This window comes from Emys orbicularis, chromosome 9 (genome assembly GCF_028017835.1).
Source record: "Emys orbicularis isolate rEmyOrb1 chromosome 9, rEmyOrb1.hap1, whole genome shotgun sequence".
NCBI classification, from domain to species: domain Eukaryota; kingdom Metazoa; phylum Chordata; order Testudines; family Emydidae; genus Emys; species Emys orbicularis.
In genome coordinates, this window is record NC_088691.1 from 66793337 (window position 1) to 66810731 (window position 17395).

The window sequence follows — 17395 nt, forward strand, 5'->3', positions numbered from 1 at the left end:
GAGGCCTCACTAGTGCTGAGTAGAGTGGAACAATTATTTCCTGTGTCTTATCTACAACACTCTTGTTAATACCCCTCAGGATATTAGCATTTTTCAAGACTGCCTCAGATTGTTGATTCATATGCTATTGTGATCCACTATAATCCCCAGATCCTTTTCAGCAGTACTACTGTGTAACCGGTTATCCCTCATTTTGTAGTTGTGCCTTTGATTTTTCCTTCCTAAATGTAGTACTTTGTACTTAGCTTTATTGAATTTCATCATGTTGATTTCAGACCAATTCTCCAATTTGCCCAGGTCATTTTGAATTCTAACCCTGTCCTCCAAAGTGCTTGCAACCCCTCCCAGCTTCGTGTAATCAGCAAATTTTATAAGTGTATTCTTCACTCCATTGTCTAAAAGTTGAAAAATTTACTTGAATAGCACTGGATGCAGGATTGACCCTTGTGGTACCCCATTAGATATGCCCTCCCAGTCTGAGAGTGAACCATTGATAACTACTCTTTGAGTATGGTCATCCAACCAGTTGTGCCCCTACCTTATAGTACATGTGTATATTTGAATATATATCATACTAATCAGTCATTATTAAGGTATGTTGTAACCATTCTTGGTGATACTTCCTGAAGTAGGATAAATATACATTAGGGGCATGATTTTCCTCTAATTTAAACCAGTAATAGAGTAACCCCATTGAAATAAATTGAATTATACCAGCGTAAACCTGGTGTAAATGAGAGACTCAGTTTCTCTTTCTGCTCTGCCCCCCAAAGTGTGCGTGTGTGTGACCAAATAAAACCCCTTAAAGGCAAAATTGTAGTTGTGTTACACAGGTGCACTAGTAGAAAAGGCTGCAGGGAGCTACTTCTTCCCCCTCCTCCAGTACATCTCCACAACAGTAAGGCATAACAACCACAAAGGTGTCAGCCAGCTTTGGAGTGTGGCCAGGCTCCTGGCCCTCCTGCAATCATCTGCAGCAGACACTGTTGGTGGGAGGCACCTGTTGCTCTTTTTTGGATCAGGAGCAAGGAGTGCTGCTGTGTGCATTGAACCTTGGTCTCGTAAGCCATCCTGCCTGATCAGGGTTAGGCATCCTCTGCTTGACCACTGCTGATTTATTTCCATCTGCACAAGTCTCATAACTGGAATGCAGATTGAGATGTATCAAACAAATGCAGTTTGGGCTGAGGCTGCCAATGCACTTTTAGCTCATGTAGCTTAGGACAGTCTAAACATTGCTATACATCTGGCATGTGGGCTCCCCCACTGTCTGCAGACAGCATGATATAAGATAACTTTTTTAACAAGGCCTCAAGGCTGATATGCGCTAGTTTCCCATCTGATGTCATTTTAAATGGCTAAGATACGAAAGAGGAATAGGCAGGTTAAATTTATTGACGTTTAACTTTAGCTGGGATTTTCAAATGGCTGTAAGGGAGTCAGGTGCCCAAATCCCATTGAAATCCAGTGGAATTCAGATATACAACTCCCTAAGGATCCTCTGAAAATTCCCAGCCTTTACTGTGACAATGGTACTGATCTTGACTTCTGGCCCATATCATAGAATATTCATTTTCCAACTGCTACATGCTAAATAGATGATCCCCTTAATCCAATGTTTCTCAACCTGTGAGTTGTGAACCCTCCTTCCCCAGAGAGACCATGAAAGACGTGTTTGTGTGTGTGTGTGCTTGTGCGTGCGCGTGCACGCAAGGCATTGAAAATTTTAATATAATCCAAAGAAAATCCAATTTCACTCCCCCCCCCCACTTGCCCTTCAAGGTCAAGTATTCTCTATCAATTTATTGAAACAAACACACACACACATTTGGGTTTATCATTGTTGTCATTAATACATTTTTTCTCTTACTTTTATTGTAAATGTGAAGGGCTTGTGAGTAAATGTAAAGGGTTCATAGAAATTTTTTTTTACTTCCAATAGGGAGTTGCCAACTTGAAAAGATTGAGAAATATTGCACTATCCCAACACATATGATTGTCTGACAGACAATGCACAAGCACAAGAGAGTGCAGTGTGTATTACACCCTGTCATTACTATTGTTTTGGTTCCCTGGTCATAACAAAAAAAAATGTTGACCCGAAACACTTTTTTTTTTTTTTTTTTTTTTTTTAATCTTTGGTGAACTGAAAAAAAAATCTTTCAGGTCAAATGGAAAATTATTTCAACTTGAAACTAAGTATTTCATTTTGGTTTTGAATCTTTAATTTTTTTTATTTTTAAGTAAAATTGAAGGACATTTTGAAAATAAAAGTTGTTTCTAATTGAAAAATAAAAAGGTTTTGTTTTGAAAATGTCACAACATTTAGATCTCTTTGGATATATTTTTAGGGGTGTCTGTATGTGTTTTTTACCAAACAATTTGGGAAATTTGACAGGAGTTCACAAAATGTTTAGGTTGACCCACGTCTGCATTTTTGGCAAAAAAAAAAGAAAGTTACCTTATTTATATTAGAAAAGTCTAGGAAGAATTTACAAAAAAATGCAGAAATTCCTAATAAAAAGCCAGATTCTAAGAGCTGCTGTTCACTTGTAGCTCCTATTAACTTCAATTGGAGCTATAGAATGTGGCTCAAAAATTAAGAAACCAGGCAAATGAAATGTATTGTTGACTAATGTAAAAGAATGTGTATCTAAAGGGACAATTTAAACCACTTCATACAGATTGGTGGTTTTGAATTAGTTGTAACTTCATAGGGAAAGAATTTAGGAATTATTGTGGGCAGCTCAATGAAGAGGGGAGCTCAATGTGCAATTGCAACCATAAAAGGAAATAAGATGGTAGGACGCATTAAGGAGGCATAGAAAATAACATGGAATATATTATGGTATTATATAACTCAGTGCTACAGCCTTACCTTGAACACTGCACTCAGTGTTGCATTGCCTCATCACCAAATGAGAGAGAGAGAGAGAGAGAGAGAGAGAGAAAATCGAAAAGGATCAGAGAAGGCAAAGGGAATAATTAAAGGTATGTGGGAGAAAGAGGTTCCCATTGGGCGAGAAATGAAAGTCTAGGACCCCAAGTGTATGTTGCCCCATTCCTGTGACAAGAGGAAGTGAACGATCTTTGCATTCTATTTATGTCCTGGCTAAAACAGCTCCCTAGGGGCCATCTGCCAGATGAGAATAGATTGAGCACGCTGCATCCCAGCCACACCACAATGTTTCACAGTCATAGAACCATTCCATTGGCTCCATGCCAACTGGAGAACCCTCTTATGGGAGGGGCAGTTCCGCTTGGCTCATTTGTAATGCCTATACAGCTTCTTGGTGCAGCTGGAGCACTGTGAAGGGGTTATGGCATAAGAAAGTCAGGTTCTAGAAAAGAATTTAGTTTGGAAATGAGGAGAGTGAGAGGAAACTTGATAGATGTATATATGAACAATGGAGGGCAAAGACAAATTCCTTTTGAGTACTCCAATATACCAGACTCTGCTATACAAGAAAAAGTGGTCGCTTCATGCATTCGAAAGGCAACTAAGGAACAAAGAATACTCACAACATACAATTAACATGTGGAACTTCCTGTCTCAGGACATTTTTGAGGCAAATAACTTAGTTAGATTCCAAAAAGAATAAGATACTTGTATATGAACAATGTTCTGTAGATTTTTTCCTGGAAAGGATTACACATGCAATATCTGTCAAGGATTAGGGTTGAGGACAAAGGCAGATTGCCAGCTAGAGTCAGGAATAATTCCTTCCTCATGATTTACTAGCATTATAACAACTAGTTAAGTACATCATTGTCTTTTTGTCTTCCCCAGGAACATCCAGTATAGGCTACTGGCAAAAGTAGTTGGACCACTAGTCTTTCTGTGTGCCCAGTCTCATATTTCTATGGACTGTAGTCAAACTAAAAACCTAAAATAGTCTACCCTTGTCTAGGTCCTTTTCAACCATTCATGGCAGGACAGACAAACCAGTGACATTGCCAACACTGTTTTGAACAATCAGAGTATTTTGGTCACATAAGAGTCATTACAAGTCCCTTGTTTCTAGTTAGCACATACAACGATTAGTTACGTGCATGGGTTTGCCTCATGAGTGATGTTTAAAAAACAAACAGGAAATGGAGGAGGGGGAGACTTTTTATGAGATCACTTGCTCTTTGCAGATTCTGAGGGTCCTGCTTTGTGTTTTGATGGAGGCGGTTTAAAAGTTGCGCATACTATGTATCTACCCACGAGGTGGCAGCCTTTGCTAATTGGGTATAATCGCTTGTGGTGCCTAGCCACCAGCTGGCAAACACAGCCCTGTTGTTACTTCCTGCATTGAGGTTTCAGGCCTCTTTTCTACCTGAATCCTGACAAGTCTGAGCTCAGGCATTGCACTGCAGTACCTGCACCTGATGTGTATTTCTTTTCCTTTTTTAAAGAAATCTCTGGAGTTTACTGACTGCTGTATGGGCAGATGTTTGGCACAGTGGTTTAATTACATTTACATCCCTTTTTGATCTGCGGACCCTCTTGTTATGAACTCATTTGGATCTACTTGAAAGGTGTCAAATATTTCTTTCAACAACATGTCCAATAATCTCAAAGGGTTAATACTGGCTGCTGTTTCACGGCTTCTCACAACAAGACAGGTTCATTGGTATAAGTGTCTTTTTGGTGGCTTGCAGGCAAGTAACTCTGATTAGGGATTATATTTCTAATTATCCCCTTGATTTAGTTAGAATAAAAGCATCAGTGACATTGCCAATGACCCAGATGTTTGAAAAAGCCTTAGATTAAGCTATTGAGGCCCTTTCCTCCAAATCTCACAATATTACATTAACGCAGGCTCAGAAGCTGCAGAATTGGATTTAAATCCAGCACTTGAACCCCCTCTGTAATCTCATTTTGTACTTTGAGTGGCGAAAATAACGGTAATGCAGCTGCCACAAAAGTGACTGTGTGAGCATTTTTCACATTAGAAAGGCTTTTAATAAAGTGAAAGTGCTTTAAGTGCAGAAACATCTTCCCTTATATTCTTCCAGCCTGGATAACGATGAGAACATTTCAGAACAATGTAACCCCCGGTGACTGGGAGATTTAGGAAAAAGGGACATAGTTCTCTGACTCACAGTGTAATACAGGCTCCAGATATTAAGGCCTCATTAAAGATTGATGGTGTTTGCATTGCTCGTGGTTACTTTACATTTTTGTTTGCACATTTGGTTGTCAGATGGCATTACTGATAAAGATGGGAGGGCAACAGCAGAGATTGCATCAGTCTCTACTTTATTCTTCAATGCTTCCTAGAAGAAGAAAATATATATATAAAGAAATCCTTAAGTGGGTTACCATGCAATGTATTGAAGCTCCTCCGGCTCTGCAAAGGGCCATTAATAAATATAAAGGCAGTGGTTTACATCCAAGGCCATTTTTGTCAGATGCAAACTTGGCACGATCCTCATAAGGTTGATGAATGGGCACTGGTGCAAGAGAACGAGTGCAAAACTGTGCACCACATGCATGCTACAAGAGCAAGAGAGAGTGCTAAATCAGGTAGTGCTTCATTGTGACTTATAGGACTGATTTACCTCCTGATGTTAGAATTAGCAAATGGTGTTTCCAGTACAGGTGATTGTTTTCAATGCTAATTTACCATCTGCTATGAGCAGGTGGTGTTTCCCTTTGAACACTTTCTATAGCACATAAATGAAGTGATGAATTTCCATTCCAGGATGTTTTGTTCCAAGAAAGTTAACAATCTGCATATTTTTCAATGGGGTGCAAGAACTTGTCAGAGGATTACAGCCTCACTAGAGAAATAGCTCATTTACAAAAATGACTTGTTTTAGGGAGCAGACAAGGCTTTCTAGGTGTTTATGATAGATTCTTTTCCCCAAAGGCTGTCAAATTTTTTGGATTCCTGTAGTCTATGATAAAATGTTAGAGCCACAAGGGGGCCATGTTTCAGAACATTACTCCTACGACTAAAGAGGCAGTTCTTTTGCACTCGGTTGCTGTAATATTGGGTTGTTGTATAGCGTGTGTATATTGGGGTTAAAGGTCAACTGTGCATTTAAGAAGGCAGAGCTCCAAAGACAGAAAGCCTGAGAGGGATTGTCAGTTTACTACAGGCAGCTAAGACCAGCTGTCCAAGTAAAGTCTTGCGAAAGCAAGTAAATTATTGTACAGGCTGCCTGCCATAACAGTGCACTGCTATGGTGCATCAATTCTAGTGCTTACTGAGGGGAATATCCTGTCCTCTCATGTGTTAAGAGCTGCAGAAAGGAAGCCATTTGCAGTACATGGCAGCACCAACTTTTACGGGTCCTACAAAACCCAGAAGCTATGAGACACATTCTTGAGCACAATCAACTGACACTTTATCACTTACTTACAAAGACATAGAGCACGCTCTTTACAACATAGAGGGCCTCAGACATGAGTGAACCTGCACAGAGAGCCTGTCCCTCTGTTGGCTGGAGAACCCAGCCCTGTACTAGGGCTGATGAAGGAGGATTCCTTTTGTGACATATCCCCTCTCCCTGCCCCCCAGACACCAGTCTTGGCACTCAGGCTTGAAGTGAGGCAAGGATATAATTTTGTGGCAATAATAGAACATAGGCCACATAGCTATTTTGGGGCAGTATTTTGATTTTGTTCAGACCTTGTTAGCTTCCTGCCATGGGGGCTACACTTGCATGTCTTCAGTATGATCAAGGTTGAGGCTAGAGTGCCTTAGGTTCACATGTGGTTGCTGATGCTTGACTTGGTATTGATGTTTTCCCTCTGACTGAATTAGTAGACGAACCTGCTACAATCATTAAGCATCTAGAGCAGAGGCTCTCAGCCTTTCCAGACTACTGTACCCCTTTCAGGAGTCTGATCTGTCTTGTGTACCCCCGTTTCACCTCACTTAAAAACTACTTGCTTACAAAATCAGACATAAAAATACAAGTGTCACAACCACACTATTACTAAAAATTGCTTACTTTCTCATTTTTACCATATAATTATAAAATAAATTATCTGGAATATAAATATTGTACTTACATTTCACCGTATATGTAAGCAGGAGAATGGTCCCGCTATTGTGGGGAACTTTCCTGGCTTCTGCACTACCCCAGTGAAATGGGCTAGCGAAAGGATCTGAGTCCTCGCTCCCACTTCCTTTACCCAGAGGCCTCCCTGCCCTTGGGGACTCCCCTTCCACTCTCCTGTCTGGCAGAGTCCTTGTAACCCCAACAAGGCTGGGCCCAGGATTCCTGGGGGGCTCGACCCTCAACCTTGCTGTGGTCACCTAGGACAGGGGCTAGGGTGTCCCCACTCCGGGGTGCTCTCTCCGCACTGGACACTTCCCTGACCCACTGATCATTTCATACAATTTAAAGCAAATGCAAGTTATTTAATCAACAATTAATTTAAAAAAGAATAAGGAAAAATGGGAAAGGTTAAAGGAAAACATGTCACCCCGCTCCGTGGCAGGGAACATTACAAACAGTGTCTCTGGAATGTCAGGGCAATTCACAGTCTGTTCCTTGTAGGTCCCAGGCCTCCTTCTCTGGCCCTAGCTGTGCTGCGGGGATGCTGCAGGTTGGACACTAAGCCCTGGTCTACACTACGAGTTTAGGTCAAATTTAGCAGCGTTACATCGATTTAACCCTGCACCTGTCCACACGATGAAGCCGTTTTTTTCGACTTAAAGGGCTCTTAAAATCAATTTCTGTACTCCTCCCCCGACGAGGGGATTAGCGCTGAAATCGACCTTGCCGAGTCAAATTTGGGGTAATGTGGGGTAGTGTGATCACAATTTGATGGTATTGGCCTCCAGGAGCTATCCCAGAGTGCTCCATTGTGACCGCTCTGGACAGCACTCTCAACTCAGATGCACTGGCCAGGTAGACAGGAAAAGGCCCACAAACTTTTGAATCTCATTTCCTGTTTGGCCAGCGTGGCTATCTGTAGGTGAGTGCAGATATCATCAGCAGAGGTGACCATGATGGAGTCCCAGAATCGCAAAAGAGCTCCAGCATGGACCGAACGGGAGGTATGGGATCTGATCGCTGTATGGGGAGACAAATCCGTGCTATCAGAATTCCGTTCCAAAAGACAAAATGCCCAAACATTTGAAAAAATCTCCAAGTGCATGAAGGACAGAGGCTATAACAGGGACCCGCAGCAGTGCCGCATGAAACGTAAGGAGCTGAGGCAAACCTACCAAAAAAACAGAGAGGCAAACGGCCGCTCCAGGTCAGTGCCCCAGACATGCCGCTTCTATGATGAGCTGCATGCCATTCTAGGAGGTGCAGCCACCACTACCCCAACCCTGTGCTTTGACTCCGTCACTGGAGTAGCACGCAACAGGGATGTGGGTTTTGGGGACGAGGAAGATGATAGCTCACAGCAAGCAAGCGGAGAAACCGTTTTCCCCGACAGCCAGGAACTGTTTCTCACGCTGGACCTGGAGCCAGTACCCCCCGAACCCACTCAAGGCTGCCTCCCGGACCCGCCAGACAGAGAAGGGACCTCTGGTGAGTGTACCTTTGTAAATATTTTACATGGTTTAAAAGCTAGCGTGTTTAATGATTAATTTGCCCTGGCATTCGCGGCCAGTACAGCTACTGGAAAAGTCTGTTAACGTATTTGGAGATGGAGCGGAAATCCTCCAGGGACATCTCCAGAAAGCTCTCCTGGATGTACTCCCAAAGCCTTTGCAAAAGGTTTCTGGGGAGGGCAGCCTTATTCTGTCCTCCATGGTAGGACACTTTACCATGCCAGGCCAGTAGCACGTAGTCGGGAATCATTGCATAACACAGCATATGGTCCCGGTGTTTGCTGGCATTCAAACAACATCCGTTCTTGATCTCTCTGTGTTATCCTCAGGAGAGTGATATCATTCATGGTCACCTGGTTGAAATAAGTTGATTTTATTAAGGGGACATTCAGAGTTGGCCGTTCCTGCTGGGCTGTTTGCCTGTGGCTGAACAGAAATGTTCCCCGCTGTTAGCCACGCGGTGGGGGGAGGGGTGAAGTGATCATCCCAGAGAATTGGGTGTGTGTATGGTGTGTGTGTGTGGGGGGTAAGTTGGGTTTGTGCTGTACGTTAACCCAAAAAACGCAGCCCCTCCTTTTAAATTGCCAACTCATTTTAAATGGCCAACCCAACAGCTGCTTGGTATGGGAAATGAGGGTGCTGCTGTTTGAAACCATTCCCACATGTTATGAAGGTTAAAGAAGCCAAAAGATTGTGTCTTACTATGGCTGCCTGCAAGCCGAATTCTGTTGCCCGGCCCTGCGTGAGTGATCTCTCACACCAAACTGGCATACCCTCAATAAGAGGCAAAATGAGACCTTGTACTGAAAGCACATGTGCTATGTAATGTTAACAGCAAGGTTTACCATGAAAGAGTCTACCCATTGTTCTCTAAAATGTGTCTTTTTAACTACCACTCTCCCTTTTTTTCCTCCACCAGCTGCAAATGTTTCAACGCTCACACTATCTTCTCCTTCCCAGAGGCTAGCGAAGATTAGAAGGCAAAAAAAACGCACTCACGATGAAATGTTCTCTGAGCTCATGCAGTCCTCCCACACTGAAAGAGCACAGCAGAATGCGTGGAGGCAGACAATGTCAGAGTCCAGGAAAGTACAATATGAACGCGAGGACAGGTGGCAGTCTGAAGATAATAAGTGGCGAGCTGAAGATGATAGGTGGCGTCAGCGTGGTGAAAGAAGGCAAGAGGCAATGCTGAGGCTACTGGAGGAACAAATTGATATGCTCCGGCATATGGCTGAGGTTCAGGAAAGGCAGCATGAGCACAGACCGCCGCTACAGCCCCTGTGTAACCAACCGCCCTCCTCCCCAAGTTCCATAGCCTCCTCACCCAGACGCCCAAGAATGCGGTGGGGGGGCCTCCGGGCTCCCAACCACTCCACCCCAAAGGACTGCCCAAGCAACAAAAGGCTGGCATTCAATAAGTTTTAAAGTGCAGTGTGGCCTTGTCCTTCCCTCCTCCCCCACCCCACCCCACCCCACCCCACCCGGTGCTTCCCTCCTCTCCCACCCCTCCCGGGCTACCTTGGCAGTTATCCCCCTATTTGTGTGATGAATTAATAAAGAATGCATTAATGTGAAGCAACAATGACTTTATTGCCTCTGCAAGCGGTGATCAAAGGGGGGAGGGGAGGGTGGTTAGCTTATAGGGAAGTAGAGTGAACCAAGGGGGGCGGGTTCATCAAGGAGAAACAAACAGAACTTTCACACCATAGCCTGGCCAGTCATGAAACTGGTTTTCAAAGCTTCTCTGATGCGCACCGCACCCTCTTGTACTTTGCTAACCGCCCTGGTGTCTGGCTGCGCGTAATCAGCGGCTGGGCGATTTGCCTTAACCTCCCACCCCGCCATAAACGTCTCCCCTTTACTCTCACAGATATTGTGGAGCGCACAGCAAGCAGTAATAACAATGGGAATATTGGTTTAGCTGAGGTCTATCCGAGTCAGTAAACTGCGCCAACGTGCTTTTAAACATCCGAATGCACATTCTACCACCATTCTGCACTTGCTCAGCCTATAGTTGAACAGCTCCTGACTACTGTCCAGGCTGCCTGTGTACGGCTTCATGAGCCATGGCATTAAGGGGTAGGCTGGGTCCCCAAGGATAAGTATAGGCATTTCAACGTCCCCAATGGTTATTTTCTGGTCTGGGAAGAAAGTCCCTTGCTGTAGCTTTTGAAACAGACCAGAGTTCCTGAAGATGCGAGCGTCATGTACCTTTCCCGGCCATCCCATGTTGATGTTGGTGAAACGTCCCTTGTGATCCACCAGTGCTTGCAGCACCATTGAAAAGTACCCCTTTCGGTTTATGTACTTGCTGCCTTGGTGCTCCGGTGCCAAGATAGAGATATGGGTTCTGTCTATCGCCCCACCACAGATAGTGGATGGCTTTGCTGCAATGGGATTCCCTATGACCTGCACATTTCCCAGTGTCACTACCCTTGATAGCAGCAGCTCTTTGATTGCGTTGGCTACTTGGATCACAGCAGCCCCCACAGTAGATTTGCCCACTCCAAATTGATGCCCGACTGACCGGTGCTCATAATTGCCGCGGTGATCTGCGCGGGCTCCATGCTTGCCGTGCTATGGGGTCTGCGCTGAAAAAAGGTGTGAAACGATTGTCTGCCGTTGCTCTGACGGAGGGAGGGGCGACTGACAACATGGCTTACAGGGTTGGCTTACAGGGAATTAAAATCAACAAAGGGGGTGGGTTTGCATCAAGGAGAAACACACACAACTGTCATACAGAATGGCCCCCTCAAGGATTGAACTCAAAACCCTGGGTTTAGCAGGCCAATGCTCAAACCGCTGAGCTATCTCTCAGGAGGGGAGGGGAGGGGGGAGCAAATGAATACAAATGAATCCAAAACAAATCTGGTCTCTTTCTTGTTTTGCTCTACTCCATCTCTCTTATACATCTTAGGCTGGCAGCAGACTGTGCAGTACGATTGCTAGCCATCATCGTCTCCTGGCTGCTTGCCAGAAGACCGTGCAGTACGATTGCTAGCCATCGTCGTCTCCTGGCTGCTCGCCAGAAGACAGTGCAGTATGACTGCAGGCAGGACTGAATTTCCAGGAGACGAAACTTAAAAAGAGAATGACCTGGAGTCACTCCCATGTCTGCCCAGGCGCCCCTGACCGACCTCACCGAGGTTGGCAAAAAGAGCACCCAGGAGACGACGACGATGGCTACCAATCGTAATGCACTGTCTGCTGCCAAAAGGCAATGAGCTGCTGCTGTGTAGCAATGCAGTAGCACATCTGCCAGCACCCAGGAGATGTACGGTAACGGTGAGCTGAGCGGGCTCCATGCTTGCCGTGGTATGGCGTCTGCACGGGTAACCCAGGAAAAAAGGCGAGAAATGATTGTTTGCCATTGCTTTCACGGGAGGGGGGCTGACGACATGTACCCAGAACCATCCGTGACAATGTTTTTGACCCATCAGGCATTGGGATCTCAACCCAGAATTCCATGGGCGGCAGAGCCTGCGGGAACTGTGGGATAGCTACCCACAGTGCAATGCTCCAAAAGTCGATGCTAGCCTCGGTACTGTGGATGCACTCCGCCTAGTTAATGGTCTTAATGGTCTTAAGTGGGGACACACACAATCGACTGTATAAAATCGATTTCTAAAAAATTAACTTCTATAAATTCGACCTAATTTCGTAGTGTAGACATACCCTTACTCTGGTGGTGGCCACACACCTCCGGGCTTTGGGTGGTGGGACCCTTCTTCCCAGTGTCAGGCCCCTGTCGGGTTAAGCTCTCCCTCCCAGTCTGGCCTGCAAGGACCCTTGGCTGGAGGTGTCTTTCTGCACTGGGCCCTTTGCCCAGGGTCCCCCTTTGGCTGGCCCCAGTTGCTCACAGCACCCGGCTTCAGACTGCTCCAGCTCCAGCCCCAGCTCCACTGTTCTAGCTCCGGCTCCACTCTGCTTCAGCATTGATGCTCTGCCTCCAGCCCCTTGGGCTGCTTCTCTGGCCCCTTGCTCTGTGGCTGCAGCTCTGCTCCCAGCACAGGGTCTGCTCTGTGGGCTGCTTCCGTGACTCTGCTCCCAGCTCTGACCTGCTTCCCGGGCTGCTTTTCTGGCCCCTCTGGCTGGCACACAGGGTCGTCCTTACCCATATGCAAAGTACGCAGCTGCATAGGGCACCAGGAAATTTGGGGCACCAAATTTCCTGGTGCCCTGCTCAGCTGCGGGCTGCTCCAGCCCCTGCTCCGGCTCTTCCCATGGCCCCCACCCCTGCTCCGCCCCAGCCCCCACTCCCCTGAGGACTCCAGAAACGGTGGGGCCTGCACTCACCGGTAAGTAGAGCGACCCGGCCCCAGTCTGCTCTGCTCCCTGGCTCCCAGCCGCACTGCTGGCGAGTGCTGGGGGACAGTTCCCCCCTCCCCCCAAGCCTGGGAGCCAGGGGAGCAGAGCACTGCTCCCACCACTGCTCCCACCACTCCTCTCCGCGGAGGCTGGGGGGGGGAGGGGCTGCGTAGGGCATCAAAATAGCTAGGGACAGTCCTGCTGGCACAGCTCTGTTCCCTAGCTAAGCTTGGTCCCCTGCTCTCTCCTTAGCTTGGCCTCACTCTGTCTGACTCAGGCAATTCCAGCTCACACGGAGGACGGGACCCACCTCAGCCTCCTGACTCCCTGATCAGCCTGCCCGCCCTGTCAATCAGGCTGACCTGAAGCATTGGCCTCTCCCCATTCTTTTAGTACTGGAAGCTAGCCAACCAAAACATCCCCACTGAAGGTTAGTAAGGGGACAACAGTCCCCTTACATATAGGATATAGAGCAGTATAAACAAGTCATTGTCTGTATGAAATTTTAGTTTGTACTGACTTTGCTAGTGTTTTTTAATGTAGCCTGTTGTAAAACTAGGCAAATAACTAGATGAGTTGATGTATCCCTTGGAAAACCTCTACGTACCCTCAGGGGTACACGTACCCCTGGTTGCGGACCACTGATTTAGAGGAACCCCACCTCAATACTACAGTTGGAACCATAGCTCACTAGTGGTTGTATGCTTCCCATTTACACATATAGGGCCCGATTCTGATGTCCTGCTGACCAGCACAGAGCACATCTCAAGGGAGTGTGTGTGGCTTAGAGTTCACCTTTGCACTCCCCCGATCCTGATACAGCCTCTGTGCATGGCTGGTCCCTCTGCATTTGAGGATTGTGGATTTAATGCCACAGCCCTGAATACGGTGCACTAGGGACCTGGACCAGGAAGAGCATGAGAGGGATTATGCCTCACAGAGAGGCACTCTCTGTTGGGTGTACTCCCTGTTCTTCCCACAAGATATGTGCACTTTATTTAGCCATAAATCTTGCCTCCTTCCGGCATGCCAACCCCTCTTTGTGGGCTGGTGTATAGAAGGGGTGTGTGGCCATTATCCTGACCCTCCCCTCTCATTTTTTGGCAGGAACAAGCAGCAGAGCCTTCATTAGTGTAAGGGCAGGGGCTGCTATAAGAGGGTGACCAGATGTTCTTATTTTATAGGGACAGTTCCGATTTTGGGGTCTTTTTCTTTTTCTTATATAGGCTCCTATTACCCCCCACCCCCATCCCAATTTTTCACATTTGCTATCTGGTCACCCTATGCTATTATGAATCACATAAGGTTGTGTGTGTGGTGGGAAAGCTTCTTGCTCACCCCTGTGTAGCTAGTCAGGAATACTCACAATCTAGCCCTAAGAGAACTACATCCAGTTTACAGAGAAATTGTTTTATAAATCATTTAACTAGACACTTGGGGGCAAATTTTGGTCTGGGTTCTACCTATTTAGCACCACTGAACTCAGTGAAGTTACTCTGGATTCACACCAGCTTCCAGATTTTTCTTTTCTTTTCTTTTTTAAAGTCTGGGGGTTAAGTTGAAACTAACATTTGTTTCTGAACTGCTGATACAGATGGAAATGTCGTGTACTGTGGCTTAGTCATAAATGTTAAAATCTTTGTGTATGAGAGGGATTTGTTTTTAATAAAAATGGTATTGACTTTTACACCTCCCTTTCCTCTAAGTTTCTTTTTGCAGTGTTACAGATGGTTTCAATTACTGTATGTTTTTTGAGTTGACAATTAATTAAATCTACACTAGCCCACCAAACTGTAATGCCCACTTTTAAATCTTTCAGTCTGGTTATTTACACTGTACAACTTCATCAAAATTTTCTTTTGTTTCAATTTAATGTGGCATTTTTATCCATCTATTAAATAAAATTCCACACTTTGATTAACAGTCACTGAATTCTTTATTTCCAAGTAGGGCAAGAAGTATGACATCCTGCACTCTATTTTCAAAGATGTAAACCACTTTCAATTCATTTTCCCAGAGTTATTCTTCATTGCTGACCATGTGTCATAGGTGCTGGAACTAGGGGTGACCAGATGACTCCCCACATGTAATGGCTGCAATCTGGGCTAACACAAAGGGATTGAACCAGATACCTCCAAAGCTGAAAGCACACTGATGAAAGTTAAACATGTGGAAACAAGCTAGTGCATTCTGTAGGAATATATCCAATTACTGTCCATGTATAGCAAAGTCATTGAAATGTTAGGTGTGATCAGGCCCTTGGATAGCATTTGACTTAAATAGCTAAAGTACTGTTCCAGTCCCCAGAATTAACTATAGTTATATTCCATTCCAATTTCCAGTTGTATCACTTTCAGGGCAGTTCTTCACGAAGCAGCAATGTGTCTATATAAATATCAGTCAGGTTGGCAAAATAATTTAACAATTAGATTGCCTTCACCACTTTGTTATGAAGTATCAAATTCATCTCGTTTTACTTTGCAGATCTTCATATGCACAATTACTGTGTACACTCCTGTAAATATATCCATTACGCACTATTCACCATGCTCTGCCTCTGGAACCAATCCCTCAAGAGTGAGCCACAGCTCAGTGGTTTGAGCATTGGCCTACTAAACCCAGGGTTGTGAGTTCAATCCTTGAGGGGGCCACTTAGGGATCTGGGGCAAAATCAGTACTTGGTCCTTCTAGTGAAGGCAGGGGGCTGGACTTGATGACCTTTCAAGGTCTGTTCTAGGAGATAGGTATATCTCCATAATAAAATTAAAGCGGTGCATGCCACCATTTTGGGTGTTGTTCAATCAGCGTAAGGGTATGTCTACACAACGGACACTATACCGTCATAATCCAATAGTGTAGATCAGTGGTACTCAACCTTTCCAGATCACTGTACTCCTTTCAGGAGTCTAATTTGTCTTGCGTACCCCAAGTTTCACCTCACTTAAAAACTACTTGCTTATAAAATGAGACATAAAAATACAAAAGTGTCACAGCACACTATTACTGAAAAATTGCTTACTTTCTCATTGTTACCATATAATTATAAAATAAATTGATTGGAATATAAATATTGTACTTACATTTCAGTATATAGGATGTAGAGCAATATAAACAAGTCATTGTCCATGTGAAATTTTAATGTGTACTGACTTCACTAGTGCTTTATATGTACCATGTTGTAAAACTAGGCAAATATCTAGATGAGTTGATGTACCCCCTGAAACACCTCTGCGTACCCCCAGGGTAAGCCTACCCCTGGTTGAGAACCACTGGTGTAGATGCAGCCTAAACCAATGGACAGGTTTTTTCCATTGGTATAGGAACACCACCTCCCCAAATGACAGTAGTTACGTCAACAGAAATATTTGTCCGTTAATACAGCTGTTTCTACACTGGGGGTTAGGTCAGCCTTGCTATACCAGTCAGAGGTGCAGATTTGTCACACCCCTGACTGATGTAGCTATTAACTTTTAAGTGTAAACCAGGCCATAGACCATGCTGACTCACTGGCCAATGATGTGACATAACTCTCAGAAATGGCACCTTTAGAGGTATCACTTACCAGTGTTACAAGTCTGTCTTATTTGTGCACCAGACAGGATTGAGTTTTCCAGTCATTCATGAGAGGTGTTTTTTGTTAGAGCTCTATTATATGGTCTTGTTAGTTAATCGTCAGGAACATTAGCTTTTGCTAGCTGGTCAAAGAAAAAGTCTTCCTTTGTAATGCTGTAATTAAATCCATACCCCCTTAGGATTTCACTATTATCATGATAGCTGCCTGATCCACAGAGGTTATGAGTTTATCATGGCCTCAGCAAGGGAGCCTTGGCTCTTTAGCCTTAGCTGTACCAGCCCATGTTCAGAACTTCTCAGCAACAGTGACACTAGAACTCAAGTATCAGAGGGGTAGCCGTGTTAGTCTGGTTCTGTAAAAAGCAACAGAGAGTCCTGTGGCACCTTTAAGAGTAACAGATGTATTGGAGCATAAGCCTTCGTGGGTGAATGCCCACTTCGTCGGATGCATGCATCACCCACGAAAGCTTATGCTCCAATACATCTGTTAGTCTTAAAGGTGCCACAGGACTCTCTGTTGCTTTTTACTAGAACTCAGATAATCCTGCTTCCACCACATATACTAAAGGAGAATCCATGTTACATTAGATGCTGATTGTATACGGCCTATGACACACAGTTAAATAGTTCTGTTTATATCCCATAGAGAGCAATAGTGCCCATTCACATTAGCCAGCTCATTGCAGTATACAAACATATAACCATGATTAAAACACTTTCCCTGAAACTCTAATACAGTTACTGTAGATAATGCCTATTGCCCAGCATGTGACTCACTGGTACTTCCATGGTGAGGCTGGTAGGTGTTCCATCATAATGAAGATGGAGATATTGTGCATATGTAAGCAGTTTTTCAGCATAATGAAACACAAGGCTGGAGATGTTGTAAACATGCAAAACCCCACTGTGACCCTCTAAATTATTTGATGTCTGCCTTTGTTTGCAACTCATTGCCTTCCTCCAAATAGAAATCTTCTCTATTGCAGTAAAACAGTTAA